This window comes from Pelodiscus sinensis, chromosome 8 (genome assembly GCF_052426305.1).
Source record: "Pelodiscus sinensis isolate ZL-2025 chromosome 8, ASM5242630v1, whole genome shotgun sequence".
In the NCBI taxonomy this organism is placed as follows: Eukaryota; Metazoa; Chordata; order Testudines; family Trionychidae; genus Pelodiscus; species Pelodiscus sinensis.
In genome coordinates this window covers 52875355-52891889 of record NC_143059.1, presented here as the reverse complement: position 1 = coordinate 52891889, position 16535 = coordinate 52875355, and the positions used below count along the sequence as shown (strand labels likewise).

General features: G+C 40.8%; 1 protein-coding gene across 5 annotated transcripts in view; it reads right to left on the bottom strand.

Moving 5' to 3' along the window:
- CTBP2 (C-terminal binding protein 2) overlaps positions 1 to 16535 on the bottom strand; it is a 271870-nt gene that overhangs the window by 107158 nt on the left and 148177 nt on the right. The gene's annotated exons all lie outside the window — the stretch shown is intronic.

The following is a 16535-nucleotide window of genomic DNA, read 5'->3' as shown; positions in this document are numbered from 1 at the left end:
TCACATGGACAACTGGTCTAGCAGTGTGTGAGGATTATGAGCTAAATAAAACCCCTAAAGCCTTTGTTCCATGTGACATCACTTTAGCCCGATGAAACCTACTGAGCCACCCGATCCAGCAATCTCACTATAATTTCTCTGCTGAAAATTATTTTTACATTTTATTTGTCTATACTTTCCATCCACATTATATTCCCTTTTCCAAGTCAATTCCTCTAATCCATGCCAGTTCCAGACACCCCTAGAAACTGATACAGGGGAAAAAATTAAAATATATATATTATATATAAAGTAAAAAAAACAAAGAAAGCTTCGATGTCAGCTCAATCGTAATCCATCCTGATGAAATGCTAATCCACTGCACACAGCTAAGGACAAATTAAATGGAAGAAGGCAGACAGGCCTTAAAAAAGGCTGATGCAAGATACTCAAGAATATAAGACACTGGCTAGAAATTTGTTAGGTACTGTATCAGAACACTTTACGAATATTGTAATTTGCTTTGGAAATTACATTTTTTTGCAGTTTCAAATTAACTCCAAAAGGATTTTTTACATTATTATCATAATACTCAAATCCTTTCATCATCCTAGGAAAGAAAATTGCGGAGGTGTAATCTGGAATTTATAATTTTAAGACCCCTAGAAGAGGTCACAGTAAAGGAAGGGAGGATCAAAAGATCTTAAACCTGGTATTACAAAGCAAAAAAGGGAGTAGTAGACTTTTGCCTATTATCTCCCGGTTTCCTTCAAATATATGCTTATGAGATGGAAAAACACTCAGACATCAGACAAAACTCAATTTTTGTGTCTTGCAGCATTTCAATAGTCATATGGCTTAGGCTTTTAAAGCCGAAAGTAGGCAAAGGGATTTAGATAGAATCACACCAAAGAAAATTATTATTTAGAAACATACTAAATTTTTCCATAAAAGGTTACTATATTGGGAGAGATATTAAAGTAATTCTCTAAAACACAGATTGTCACATGCTACAAGTGCTCAATCATTGTTTTTGCAAGAGTAGAGCAAATATTCCATATACCAACCATAATGTACACTGTAATACTTTTATTTTTAAAACATTAAATGGAAATAAATGTTTCTCTCTCGGCTGTAGTACAAATTTCTACACCACTGATATTCATACTTCAGGGGTAAATTACTAAAAAGGAGTAAGAGTCACCTTTTGGGAGGGGAGGAAGGTAACAGCTTGTGTACTTCCATGGCTAATACACAATAAAGGATTGGTACACTAGCCATCACATGATGGGTATTGGTACACTAGCCATCACGTGAAGTATTGTGCTATTATGATTGCTAAGTCACTAATACAGTCTAATGCTTATACCCGTCTATCATACTAATGCCTCTAGGCTATATTTCTGACCCAAATAACTGACAGGATATCTTAGTAATCCCTAAATTTCTTCATTGCAGTAAACAGTACAAAATCCTCTTCAAACCTCCTCCTCACAAAGAATTCAAGTCTTTTAAAATATGCTGAACATACTATAGATGTACAAAAAAAATTGCCCCCCACAAGTTTATTTATGCATTTTTGGACAATATCTGATTAGCATCATATTGAATTAACTAACAGAATTAAGGCAGACTGGAAAATTTCTTCCTGTGAGAGACAGAATGGAAAGACAAGTTTGTAACTGATGAATTACTGGAGAACATCTTGGTCATATAAAAATATTTGATTACATTTTTTTAAAAGGGTAAAATATATTCCAAACTAGATATGTTAAAATCCACAGTTTGGTTGTTTTAAATACTGTTGTTTTCCCTGTTACCAAAGTTCTGAAGCAGAAGAAGGCTACGTCTATACTGCAGAGTTTTTGCGCAAAAACAGTCATTTTTGCACAAAAACTTGTGGAGCGTCCACACTACAAGCACATTCTTGTGCAAGAAAAAGTACAGTAAATTGTAAGAACACACGGCTTTTTGTGCAAGAGTTATTCCTCTTTCTATGAGGGATAAGCCTTTTTGCTCAAGAGTTCTTGCGCAAAATGGCATGTGTGGACAGGCAACAGGGGTTTCTTGTGCAAGAAGATGTCTAAAATGGCCATCAGCACTTTCTTGTGCAAGAGAGCATCCACACTGCCATGGACACTCTTGAGCAAAAGCACATCTCTTGCGCAAAAGCACATGGCAGTGTGGACATGCTCTTGTGCAAGAAGCCTGCAGTGTAGATGTAGCCGAAGACAGCTAGTGAAAATTAGGGTTATGAACGGGGTAGGCATCATTCTGCCTGGGGGATGCTAACTGGGTAACAGTTAACCAGTTCCCTGGGGAGCAGCCCTAGCAGCCAGTTCTACATAGCTGGGACTGGGATCCAGCAGAGCCAGCCTCAGTGCAGTGATTGGGGATAGGAACCTCCACAGGCTGAGAGGCTGGAGAAGTGAGATCCAGCTTAATCGGTTAATCAGTTAAAATGTTTAATCAGTTCGTTAAGTGATTAACTGAGATTTTACATCCCTAGTGAACATTGTGTAATTTTACACAGGAAAACACTATTTATTGTCTCTAGTTCAAGTGTATCTTTCAGTCAGTGATTTCAAAGGAAATTAGTGATGATTTTAGCCACACCACCAAAATTGGTGGTGGTATCCTCAACACATAGCTGAAAAAACTAGATTACAGGGCTGGTAAGGCCTCTATTTTCTAGTTTTCATTAATTCTAGATGTCTCATTTCAGAAGTGCTGAGCAAGTCAATGGAACTTGAAGTCAGTGAGGAAGGCGGCTAGGGATGTTAAAATTAGATTAATGTTGCTACATTTCAAAGGAGGAAGTGCCAAGCAGCTTTCTGCCTTTGAAATGTACAAGAGCTCCAGCTGGCCCCAGACTCCATGTGGTGCTTCTGCTTTGAAATGTGCAAGAGCCCCAGCGGGGCTGGAGGGAACTGGGTTTTAAGCTCCCTTCAGCAACCCCTCATCCTCCTTCCCTGATAGAGGCAGCAAGGGAGTGGGGAGCAACTAGTCGAATAGTGTGTCGACTATCCGATAAGCTTTTACTTATTGGATAGTCGACCAGTTGATTAGTTGCCTACATTCCTAAATGAGGCTGTTCAGCACCTCTTAACTGCATCTTCCCCTCATCCCAAGCCTTAGGGTCTCAAGTTGGGCACCCAAAATATAAGATACCAAAATCCACTTGAAAATATGTAGCAACTTGCCCAAGTTCACTCACAAACTGAAGCAGAACCAGAAGGAAATCTAGGTCTCACAACTCCCCGTCTTGCGTGTCCTAGCTAGAAGATTATCCTTCCCCATTCCTGAAAGACCACTGCTTACTAACAGCTTCAAACTTGGCTCTAAAAATAATCATCCAGCAATTGCATCTAGTATCTTTAGATAAAGAAATGCTGTGAAAACCAAAAATGAGGGGGAGTGCTCAGGAACAATGTCTGTGTTCTTGCTTTATCAGAGCCAGCAAACTAACATTTTAGGCCCTGAGCCTGGTAATACTTGTGCGTATAGTTGAATTTAAACACATGAGTAGACTAATTGACTTCAATGAATCTGCACAAGTTTTAAAAGTTAAGCATGTGTGTGTTTGCAGGATCAGGGTTTTAGTGAGAAGTCCGACAATTTGCCACAACACAAAGTTAAACAAATTCTTGTGTCCTGATTGGAAAATATATTTCTATTACATTGACTTAATTTAACAGCTGCTAGGCAGCCTTTTGGTCTAAACTATCATCTCCCTGAAAACCCACTGCTTACCCTAGCCATGTCTGCTCTGTCCTCCCTCTAACCTCTCTGTTAAGGTGGACACAGTCTGTTTGCTCAATGAACACAAATGGGAGCATGGACATGACCATTACAGCCAGCATGAAATACGATGAGGGAGGGAGACAAAAAAAAGTTAAACTCCCACCACACTGGGAAATGAGTAAGAAATACATTTAAATGAAAGAGAGGTGTAGAAAAAAAAAGAGTTTCTATTTAACTATCAGTATTTCTATAGCTATTTATGAAACAAGATCCCTGCAACAGTCATGAACAGAAGATTTTATGGAGCAATCCATTGATGCAACATAACTAATCTAACTGGATATCTGGGAAAAAGAGCAATTCACAAATATTGACATTCCTAATACAAGGGTGAGACTGAGGAACATACTTTACATGTAGCCCATTTTATTGTACCTTATCTGTGAATTTTTCAGATATAGTGAGAATATTGCAACATGGAACAAAACCAGAATAGTTACTATAATATGAAATGCTTTTGTCTTTTGAACCTATGAAAAAATGCACAATGCAAGTTTAATACAATGGATTTCAATTCAACAGTGACATAATCACTGTATGTTTTGCTATGATATCGCATCTGCCAAAATAGGCTTGTTTTTTAAAAAATATAATGGGTGACTCTGTCATCTAAAATCCCATCATCTAAAATGGAAGGGGTAAAGATCAAATTTTTATAAGTCAGTGGGGTCTGATAATGGCAAATGTCTTGCCTTACACGGTGCTAGAAAATTTAGTTCTGTATCAGAGAGAAGAAAGCATAGATTATATACTCTTACTTTAGATAACAAACTATTAAATCTGCAAATGCTAGAGAGCCTACTCTTGCCTCAATGTTTATATGGAATTTGGGAATGTAAAAATCAATCAAAATAGTTAACCGATTAAACTATTAAAATTATACCACTTAACCCAGCGGTGGGCAAAGGGGACGCCGCGGGTTGGATCTGGCCCACGAAGCAGGGGATCTGGCCCATGGCTGCCCTGCCTCTCTCCCACCCCCAGGCCAATCGAGACCTGGGGACGGGAGAGTATGCAAAGTCCCGTACCCCGGCCTGGCAGGGTGGGGGTAGAGAGCAAGAGATTTCACATACCCCTCCACCCCCAGGCTCTGATTGGTCTGGGGTTGGAGGGAGCATACAAAGTCTCCTCCACCTGCCAGGGGCGCGTGGCATCAGAGGGAACCGGTGCCTGTTTTAAAATAGCCGGCTGCTCTCATTAGCTGCTGCACGCCCCTGGCAGGGTGGGGGCAGGAGGCGAGAGACTTCGCATCAGAGGGAACCGTTGCTAACCCCGCCCCGAGACCCTGACTGGCTTGGGGGTGGGGGGAGCACGTGAAGTCTCCCTCCCATTGTGGCACCTAGAGGGAACCGCCAGATGTTTTAAAACTGCTAGTGATTCTCTCATGGCAGGGGGAGGAGGGGACTTCACATGCTCTCCCCACCACCAGGCCAATCGGAGTGGGGGAGAGGGGGAGAACAAGAAGTCTCCTGACCCCGCCCCTCTGTCCAAGGCCCTGCCCCTTCTGGAGTGGCCATGGGGCACTTCAGAAATTAATGAAGTGGTCTCCTTTTAAAAAATATTTCCACCCTTAACTTAACTGGATAACCATTGGTGGGCCGGCACAAGGCACAGGGCCGGATTAAGGGGGGGAGGGGCTAGCTGGGCAGCTGCCCGGGGCGCCAACCTATGGGGGGTGCCCGATGGCAGCTGTAAGGGGCACCGCGTGCTCGGGGGCCGCACAGCGCCCCTTAGAGCTGCAATCAGGCGCCGTGTGCCCGATTGCAGCTGTAAGGTGCGCAGCATGGCAGGGGGCGGGGCCGCGCAAGCGCAGCGCGCCAAGGGGTGGGGCCGCACATGTGCTGTGCGCCCGGGGGCAGAGCTGCACACGCGTCACGTGCCCGCTGCCCAGGGCGCAGGAATGGCTCGAGCCGGCCCTGCAAGGCAGGGGTCTCACTGGGGCTGTTGGCATGCATGGTTGGGCTGCTGCAGCATGGCCAGATCTGGGGTCCCATCCGCCCACACCAGAGCAGCTGCAACATTCTGCTATCCTGCTTGTCTCTGTCAGGGCCAATGTGACACAGCTGGGGGGAGGGTTCTACCTGTCCCCACCTGGGGCCTCTGCAGCATGGCTAGGACCAGAGGCAAGGGCCTCTGCAGCATGGCCAGGACCAGGGTCCTATCTGCCCTGACCTAACCAGGTTGCCATTGGCTGCCCCAATGTGTCTGGCGGTCCAGTTAACTGGTTATGCACTGAGCACTCTGGTAAGCCTAATGCTTACTGTTACTGGTTAGCCCTTTAAAATCCCTAGTAGAATTCCTGGCAGTGTATGTGGAAAGCCCCTTGACAGGAAATCTGATTACTTATTAGGGCAGGGATGATATAGTAGGACTCCTAGGTGCTATTCCTTCCTCTGCCACTGATTCACTGTGTGATCTTGGTAACCTTACTTAACTTATCTGATCTCAGACTACCCATTTATAAAATGGGTATCGTAATACATACCTACTTCTTCTCTGATGTCGTGAAAATATTAATTCATCAGTGTTTGTAACATGTTTTAAATTCCCTGGATAAAATACTCTGCAACTTTCTGATGCAAGAATTATGGATGTAAAATCCCACTTAATTAGTTAACCAGTTAAACGGTATGTTTAACTGTTTAACCAATTAAACAAGGCTTGGCAGGGGGCTGCTGCAGCCCCTGCCAGGTAACCGGTTAACCACAGACATTCCTACTAAGAAAAATATAGACTCTAAATCTTCCCTTTTACTGAAAATGCATCATTGTGTGCATAATTACTGTTGAAGCTTAGGTAGCTCTTTATGACTTCTATTCTTCCTCTTTTTGGCATGCACCTCCTCAAGAGGCATTGCTGAGGTGGAGTTAAACATTTGCTAGTGTACAGTGGATACAAAAGGAGAAAAAGGAATGTCATGCACTGTAAAAGCTGCATAAAGAAATTAGTGTAAATGAAAAATCTAGGGGGTGGGATATGTGCGCGATAAACCCTAGGAAGTCATTGTATTTGCTGAAATTTGGTTTGCAAAAAGCTCTCACACAGTGGCAACAGGCACACAGCATAGATAGGCTTTATAGCAGCCTCTCTCTAAATTAGATAAGTATAAAGAGAAAATTAGCAGGATTGCACAGGAATCATTTTCAATAGTCAAAGGAATAAGAACAGCATCTGAAAGCACTCAGCACTTGGAGCTGTGCCATGTGCTTTTACCAATTTCCAACCCAAAAGCATGAATGCTTAGGAACTTCAACAAAACTCTCCAAAGAAATCCCGAATACCAAGATGGAGTATTACAACAAAACAAATGCTAAGATTAGCTGAACACTAAAGCCCTTGAAGCCCTATGTAACTCTAGATTCTGGTCACTTTAAAAGCAAAAACCAAAAGCTTATGGATATTTGCAAGTCAACCTTCCTGAAATTGGGATATAAATTTAATGAAAACACTGGCTCACATATTTCCATGGCTTGTGCACTGACTATTGGAACTCACTTAAAAAAATCCTACCTCCAGACACTACACACATGCTAAAACCTACAACTTAGTTATGTTGCCATTCCAGTTTACTACACATCATATGAAAAAAGTGTGTTCCATACAGAAAAACAGAAAGAAATAGGAACGTGTGGCCTGAACACACAGGCTGTGTCTACACTGGCATCCCTTCCAGAAAAGGGATGCTAATGTAGCACTTTGGAATAGGCAAATCCGTGGGTGATTTAAATATCCCCCGCAGTATTTGCATTAACATTGCTGCAAAAAACACGGTTGAAAGTAGGAATAAGAGATCCTCCGGAAAAGGCTTTATTTTCCAGAGAATCACGTCTAGACTGGCGGTTTTCTCCGGCTTATCTCCAAGCCGGAAAAAAGCGGCAGCCATGTTAATGCAAATACCGCGGGGGATATTTAAATCCCCCGCGGATTTGCCTATTCCAAAGTGCTACATTAGCATCCCTTTTCCGGAAGGGATGCCAGTGTAGACACAGCCATATAGAAGTAACGAAAGCAAAGCCATATATGTAGAGCCCTGCAACTCTGCAGATATCCGCGGGTATATGCATCCACAGGTGTCAGTGCGGGTATCTATGGCTCATTTTTGCAGATGTAGATACACATTTTATATTTGTGCAGGGCTCTCCATCTATATCAAAAAACCAAAGGCAGTTACTGAAGAAAACTTGTTCTAAGTGACTAATGTCCTTCTGAGCAATGATTACTTGATAAATACCCACGAAAACCCAGATATCTTTGCAGCAACATCCAAAGATCGCAGTGGATTTCTAAAGCATAACAGATCCATCTGCAATGGTGTGCATCTGCATTACCTGCATCTATGGTGGCCTCTTGCTACACAACTTCCTTTGGGGGAGAGAAGGAGGCTGCTGATGTGATCTTATCTTCAGTTAGCCAATAAGTGCTCTGTGGTAGGTTGCATAGCTATTATTTGTCAGTTTAGTATACAGGACATTGGAGATGCCGACTAAACAACAATTCTTAATTTCTCCAATGGGTATTTTTAGTTGTATTCACTGCACCTATTCCGACCTTCTATTGTTTTATGGGTTGAGTTCCATAAAAAGCATTAACTTATGCAGTTCGATTCTAAAGCTTTTTATGACAAGCGGGAACCTATGCCTCCTTGTCACTAAACCTGGCTTTCAGGGTACATATTTTGTACGTCTGTAGCTCTGCCAGAAGCCCTACCAGAAGTATGTTTATATTGAACTGCTTTGATACAAAAATAAAGAAGCATTCTGACATGTGGGATCTTATCGCTATTCAAGAGGTGCCTACGAAAACTGGTTCTGAGTATGTCTATTGGGAATATTTGGAAGATTTCCACTATGCTTAACAGGGCTTCTCTAGGTAGCTTAAAAGCTTGGGAAAAGCTAACCCAGACATCAGATATGGTACAGACATATCAACCAACTAGGAGAGAGATTTAAACAGGAAACAGACTTTGCACAAAGCAGCAATTTGTCAGGGAAATAAACCCCTAGTTGACTGGGAGATCCACCAGGACAACCAGTATATACAGTCTCTCTGGAAGATAGCCCCACTTTGCCTGCACTTCATACATGCATAAATATAAGAATTACTAAAGTATTAGGTTGCAGTAATTTTCTAGGAAAGTATTCAATGCAATACTTCACAGAACAGGTAAAACGCATCTAAAACTGCCTTTGAATAACAAGTTCTATGATTAAAGTCTCTAAGTTTTAGGCCAAGCTTAGAAAATAGTGAATTAAAAAATCACCACATACAGCAGAGACCTATCATCTATGACACTCAGGGTGTGTCTAGACTACATGCCTCCTTCGACGGAGGCATGTAGATTAGCCAGATCGGAAGAGGGAAATGAAGCCGCGATTAAAATAATCGCGGCTTCATTTAAATTTAAATGGCTGCCCCGATCTGCCGATCAGCTGTTTGTCGGCAGATCGGGGGAGTCTGGACGCGATGCCCCGACAAAGAAGCCTTTCTTCATCGACACAGGTAAGCCTCGTGAAACCAGGCTTACCTGTGTCGATGAAGAAAGGCTTCTTTGTCGGGGCATCGCGTCCAGACTCCCCCGATCTGCCGACAAACAGCTGATCGGCAGATCGGGGCAGCCATTTAAATTTAAATGAAGCCGCGATTATTTTAATCGCGGCTTCATTTCCCTCTTCCGATCTGGCTAATCTACATGCCTCCGTCGAAGGAGGCATGTAGTCTAGACACACCCTCAGAGACTTAAAAATTAAACACTTAGGTTACGTCTAAACTACATCCCTCTTTTGAAGGACTTAGGGTACATCTAATACTGTAGGGCAAAAGTCAAATTATTATACACAACTTCAGCTACGTCAATTGCGTAGCTGAAGTCAAAATAGCTTAATTCTGCTTTTTGCACTGTTTACACAGCAGGAAATTGAAGGACGAACACTATTTCCTTCGACTTCCCTTACTTCTTATGAAATGAAGATTACAGGAGTTGCTGTATAGATGTACCCTTACTTGTACACACCACCTTCAAATCTTGGAACAAGATTTCCATTCAGGCTTCATCCAAGCAAAAGTTTTGCATACAATTATGTAGTCTATCACTTACAAAACAATAGAAAAATATTGTGCATTTCTTGTATAATCAAAAGGTTATCGTTTCATTTTACTCCACAAGAAATGAATATACTTTTAGGAACTATTTAAAAAAATGAATCAACCTGGATGCTGAATAGCAATCTAATAACTGGCATACATGGTTCATTGTGTATGTCCCTCAAATATTCACAAGGATCTAATAGGAATGTTTTTATAAAATTCCTTTAGAATTCATATCAAGCATCTTGTATAAAACCTGGGTATTAGACCCTGAGGTCAAATTCATCATGATTTTAAAAGAATTTGGGAGTAAGATTTAAATATTATCTGTAATAAAAAGGCTTGGAATATATTCCAAGCTATAATCTTAAATGAATATATTTTAGAATTCTGACCCATCATACATGCCTGGGCCTTAAATAAATACATACATAAAATAATAATTATTATTATTATTACCGGATTCCTGACAAGATTAAAGGCAGAATTTCAGGTGATTCTTTTTTCACGGTGATACTCAAGAGCTACAAGACACATTTCCCAAGCTTAGGAACTCTTCATAGGGGAAAAGAATATCGAGAGAAATACTCTCTTAAATATAAATTATTTATTAATAGATTTTTTAGATGAATAGATCTTAACGTCAGAAGGTACTACCAGAACACTGAGTCTGACCTTAAGGAAGATATCCATATTACAATATCCTTTTGCCTACTGGAAGACATACACATGCATTTTGGACTTTCAAAGAGAGAAACAGGAGTGCAACGTGACCAGATTGTCAAAATAAAACCAGACACATGTCACACGGGGTGATGAAAGAGGAAGAAGGGATGACAGCTTACTGCAGGGGCAGGTTCAGGCCCTGTCGAGAGCAACTAGAAGAAAACTGAGGGCAAAAGAGGGGGAAGTTACACTGAGTCTCCATCATCCCATGAATGTGAATAATAAATCTACTGACTAGTTACTCTTCTCAGAGGAATTAATTCCTTTCAATAAAAGAAGCTCCTTAAACTGTAGCTCATAGCAATCACTGCACTTGTGGCTAAAGGTGCATTTGATGATGGGAGTGTCCACTTTTGGTTTCATCTTATCACTTGTCCACTCTCCTCACCAGCAAGGACTAGGGAGAATGACTTCCCAGAACCGTCAGCAACACCTTCAGCTGAGGAAGTGAAAGTGTGTGGCTCTACATAAACAGGAAATTTTGGAGCTAAGTTTTAAAGCCTGTAAGTCTTTGGGAGAAATCCCTCAAACCAGGGACTATGCTGAGAAAAAACAAAACAAAACAGGATATTTGATCGACTAATCAAGAAAGGTAATCAAGAATTTACATGTAAATTACAAGAAATTGAAATGTAATCAAGAAACACATTAATCAAGAAATGTATTTCAAGAAATGTAAGTGCCAAGACAGTGGAAAGCCATTTCCCTCTGCAGTGCTGGAATGGACACAGGCCTGGTCAGAAGCAGCTTCTTGTGAGAAAACCACCTTCAAAGCATTGGATGAGACAAATGCTTCTCATGCTGTATGGGATATCTCTAAGAAGTTTGAAGAAGTAACTTTAACATGGGCGGGAGGGTGTGTGTGTGTGCCAATTCATCCCTAGCATAACTCTACTGAAATCAATAGCTACACCAACGGAAATTTTGGCTATGGGCAGAGAGAAATCAGTGAGGTCATCTAGTTTTGATTTTCCTTCCCGCCTGTTTGCTTCTCTTCTGCTGTTCTATCAGCAGTTGTTTCACTTACTGACTCAGTTAAGCAGTTGGTGTCCTTATGTCGCAGTGGCACCATTCTCCTCTTTGCAAAGGTGGGTGCAACTCTATAATCACAGTCTATGTTATGATCTATTTGTGTGTGGGGCTCATGTAGATCAATGCATTCCAGATGAATGCAATAGGGGGAAAATGGCTTTTGAGAGCCACCCGAGATCACAGCAAAAAAAACTTATGAAAAAAATGTTAATTAATGGTTTTGGCATATTAGCTCAGATAGATAGTCTTCTTCTTAAGTTAAGAACAGGATATATTGGAAACTTTAAACAAATTAATAATATAGTTGACCTAATAGTCTATACTGAAATGTCAGTATGGAACTAAGCAGCAACCCCACTCATGCATAATGCAACAGGAGTTCATACTCAATACTAGAAATTGCTGTTATAGCACTTGCATACATTACCTGTATTCATGACTACTGAAAAACACACTCATAAAAAGCAAGCTAGATGTGTTTCCCTGAAACCTTATTCAAGAGAGACCAGATATCCACATCCTTTAAAAATAGCTTGTGATGGTACATTATGTAGAAATGGGCTCAAGTCTGAAACCATAGATCCATATTCAAACTTCGCAAAATTCAGGGTGATCAGGCTCAGAGTGTTACTGATGAAAAAGGATATATATTGTTCAAATCAGTCATTGAGGACATGTGCCTATGGGTATCAGGAAGCTAAAAAATTGGCATTGTACACCTCAGATAAATTCCCTTATTGATAGTGGACAGAACAGGTGACACATTCTGAAGAAATTAAGATTTTTTTTCAAAATATTATTAATTTTTCAGTACAATATACCATTTAGTACATAGTGGGGGAAATCACAGTTGCCATGTTATCTTATTAACATATAAACTGAACAAATAGAAAAATTATCAAGGCTGAAAATGTAAGTCTGGAGTACAGAGGCTGTTAATAATAATGGCTACTCAGAGGTACTCATAATATGAGGCCGTAACACTTTTTACATGAAGTCTTGATTTTTAGACTAGGAAAACCGAGTAACAACAAGGGTAAAGTACAAATTTAAAAAGTATAAAGTATAAACAGGTGTGGGATAAGAAGTAAAAACAGAAGACACAGATATTTATTTTGAGTTACAGGCGCCTAAAATACCACCCTGGGTAAAAAGATGTTCTATTTTGTATTAGGCATCCAATACAAAAAACAAAAACAAACAAAAGCCCTGCACATGGAATCAACAAAAATTGTATCAGTATTTCTATTTATACTGTTAGGGCTCAATTCATTTGTCTTACACTTTACTAAAGAAAATAAACAAGATGGTTAATTGTATAGCTTTATCCATACGTAACTAGCATGTGAAATCTTGTCATGAAGTTTTCCCCTGTGCCACAACTTGGGTGATGTCACACAAGTGACCAAATGTGCATAAAATACACATGTAGGATTGGAAATCCCCCCCCCCCCCACAATCCTTAATGCTGTAAAAATGACTGCACATCTGTCTCATTTGGAATATGCACAATAGCTTATTCACACGCCAAGTAATGTTCATTTATACCTATGGGGAAAATCTGAATCAATATGGGAAAAGGACTTGACCTACATTTGTAAACCTGTGACTGTTGATCCACATGAACTCTCTGCATGGGATTTATGTCAACTTTTTTTTTGTTGGTATCTGAAGACCCACAAACTTTGTTAGACCCTACTACACTGATTGCAGGGATCCCTCAAGAACCTGGATACCTTGTTAATGTCCATGATGCCTTTTCACCACAGATATTTCACAGCATTACTAGAATCCATGTTCCTCATTATGGATACCAACAATGCAAGGAGTAATAAGCTTCAAGGAAAGGCCTTTGTGAGTTAGAAAGTAATGTATGGACCGGATAACTTCAGATGGGTATTCTGGAACAGGGCATGAAATCAGGAGGAACCAAGCATCAACCAAAATTTTAAGGACAGTTTGCCAGAACCTCAGTTGGCATAAATCAACATCAAATAAGTATAACAGCTGAGGATCCACCACAATCTTTATTTGCCTCCATTAAATTTATTTTTCTCTTCCCAAGGAGAAAGCTGGTAAGCTACACTTCCTAAAAAGCCTGATGGCTTTATGTCTTCTAATAAGCAAAAACAAAAATAAAGTTTAGCGAGGAGGAAGGGGAAAAAAAACTCTATAATCAAAGCCAGTTCAAATCTACTAATGGATAAGTTCTCTAATTATTCTAAATTTTAACACATTATTGGCAAACGTGTCCATACTTGATACAATCTCTAACTTATTGTTTCTCTTTCAATGATCATTTGTGATACACATTTCTTGACATAACAGGAATTTATTTTTCAACAGTAAATAAAAAAAGCCATCTATTTAGTTCACCTACAGGCTGTTTATTAGTCCCAATGCAGGTTTAAAATTATTAGATGCCTTATGATGTAAGCTCTTCAGAGCAGAAGTTGTCCATAATGAGATCTTGGTAAGCAGCTACCAATAGACACTACTGTAAACAAACAGTATAAATAACAAAAAACTTCCTGTCCTAGGAGTGACAGAATTTCCCTTTGTTCATTCAAGAATTTTAACTCATATTTTCTTGTTCCGCCCTGAAAGCGTTAGTATTAGGGATGCTAGGTAGCATGTAATTGAATAATCATGTAACCACATCAAACTTTAGTGGTTACATGACTATTTGATATTCCCCAGAGATGAGGGCCAGCAGCCGGCCCCACTTCTGGGTAGGGCCCTGCCACCCTGCAGGCAGCAGACAGGGTGCAGCAGGCGGGAGCTGGTCTGCAAGAGAAGCCGGTTTAAAAATCGATACAGAGGCAGCAGCGCAGGGTGGCAGCAGTCCCTGTCCACAGGGAGCTTACAACTGTAAGGAGTTGCTCTGATGAGCTTAAATGTTTTATCAGGCCAAAGTGGAATTTTTTCAACAGGGCTAGCTTCACAAAGTGACCAAAAGAGATGGTGCCAATGACAAATTTCCTATAACGTTTAGCACAGTGGTTAGATCATTCATCTCTAGGGTATGGAGTCCCAGATAGAGCAGAGATTTGAATACTGGTCTTCTGCATCTGAGGAGGATGCCCAAATCACCAAGCCATGGTATACTCTGGTTGTCTCTCTAAATTTCTCCTGTTGAAGCTGCCCCACTTTTTTCATCTGTCTGCTATTGTAGCCTCCCTCTACACCAATAATTGCCTATAACAGTCCAAGACATCAAGGTAATACCAGGTGAAGTAAAATACCTACTTTTTCAAAGTATGCTTTTATAGCAGCCGGAATTGCCAGTTTTCAGTGATTTATTACCCCACAATCCAGCCTGACCACCATAAAATCTTTCAAAAAAAATAACCTTCAGCAAAGCCCATATGATGTATGACAATCCTACAACCCTGTGGGCTGGTCTTACACTGAAAAGTTAGATTGACTCAGCTATGTTGGACGGGGGGGTGAGAAGTCCATCCCTGCAGAGACATAGGGTACGTCTAGACTACATGCCTCTGGCGACAGAGGCATGTAGATTAGGCTACCCGACAGAGTAAAATGAAGCGGCGATTTAAATAATCGCCGCTTCATTTAAATTTACACGGCTGCCGCGTTGAGCCGACAAACAGCTGATCAGCTGTTTGTCGGCTCAGCGCGATAGTCTGGACGCTCCCCTGCCGACATCAAAGGGAGTTGTCGACAACCCAGGTATGCCTCATCCCAGGAGGCATACCTGGGTTGTCGACAACTCCCTTTGATGTCGGCAGGGGAGCGTCCAGACTATCGCGCTGAGCCGACAAACAGCTGATCAGCTGTTTGTCGGCTCAACGCGGCAGCCGTGTAAATTTAAATGAAGCGGCGATTATTTAAATCGCCGCTTCATTTTACTCTGTCGGGTAGCCTAATCTACATGCCTCTGTCGCCAGAGGCATGTAGTCTAGACGTACCCATAGTTAATCCAGCCCAACGCCTGCTATAGACAGCACTTGTTCTGTTGACCTAGCTGCTATTTCTTGGGGAGGTGGATTAACTATAGCCACAGGAAAACTACAGTGCATAGTGCGTGTCTACACTGAGGCACTGGAGTGGCACAGTTGTGCTGCCATAACATTTTAAAGGTAGATATAGCCTGCGATTCTGGAAAATTATTTTTCAGGATTATTTTTACAACGGCGGCAATTACAGTCAGTCCTAATTTGTTACCTATTAGCATTTTGGTAGTCACACACACAACATGCTGCTAAACCACAGTAAATCCCATCAATTTAATTCAAATCACAAATGAAGTTAGTAAATGGCAAATGTGCTTTTTTCAAAAGTCATGTAAACTCAGTTTTTACAGATTAGAAAAATAGTTAGGCCAAGAAGTAACAAAAAAGCTCAAGTCAGATTCAGAGGAAAATCATCTAAACTTCAATCATATCTAATGTTCTGTTAGCAAGTTTGTCCTGTGATCCTTTTGAGTTTCTTGTTCACTCAGCAAGCAGATCTGATAGTAAACATCAAACTGGAAAGGCTGCTTTTGAAAATCCCAACTCTGCCAATATAAGTCTTTTAAGTCAGGTTCAAAGTCTTTTTTTAAAGATAAGATAGAACACTACACCTGAGTGTTTATGGGATTCAAATGGATAGATATGCAACTCTTTGCTGCCATATATTGTGGCCACTATCCACATTTTTCTTCTCCCCATCTCCCTGGTATTACAAAAGCAACATTATCAGGAACAGAGCTAAAGCAGATTAACCCAGTTTGATTGGGTTAATTAAACGGACAGGTGGAACGGCTTTTACATGTTTCTATATTACACAAATTAAATGAAGAACCCATTTTTCAATTTCGTGCTCTCTGCATCGAGCTTGAAATGTCGTCCTATCTGATGAATGATACCTCTTCCTGAAGGATATCAATTTCAATGTGTGTTTCG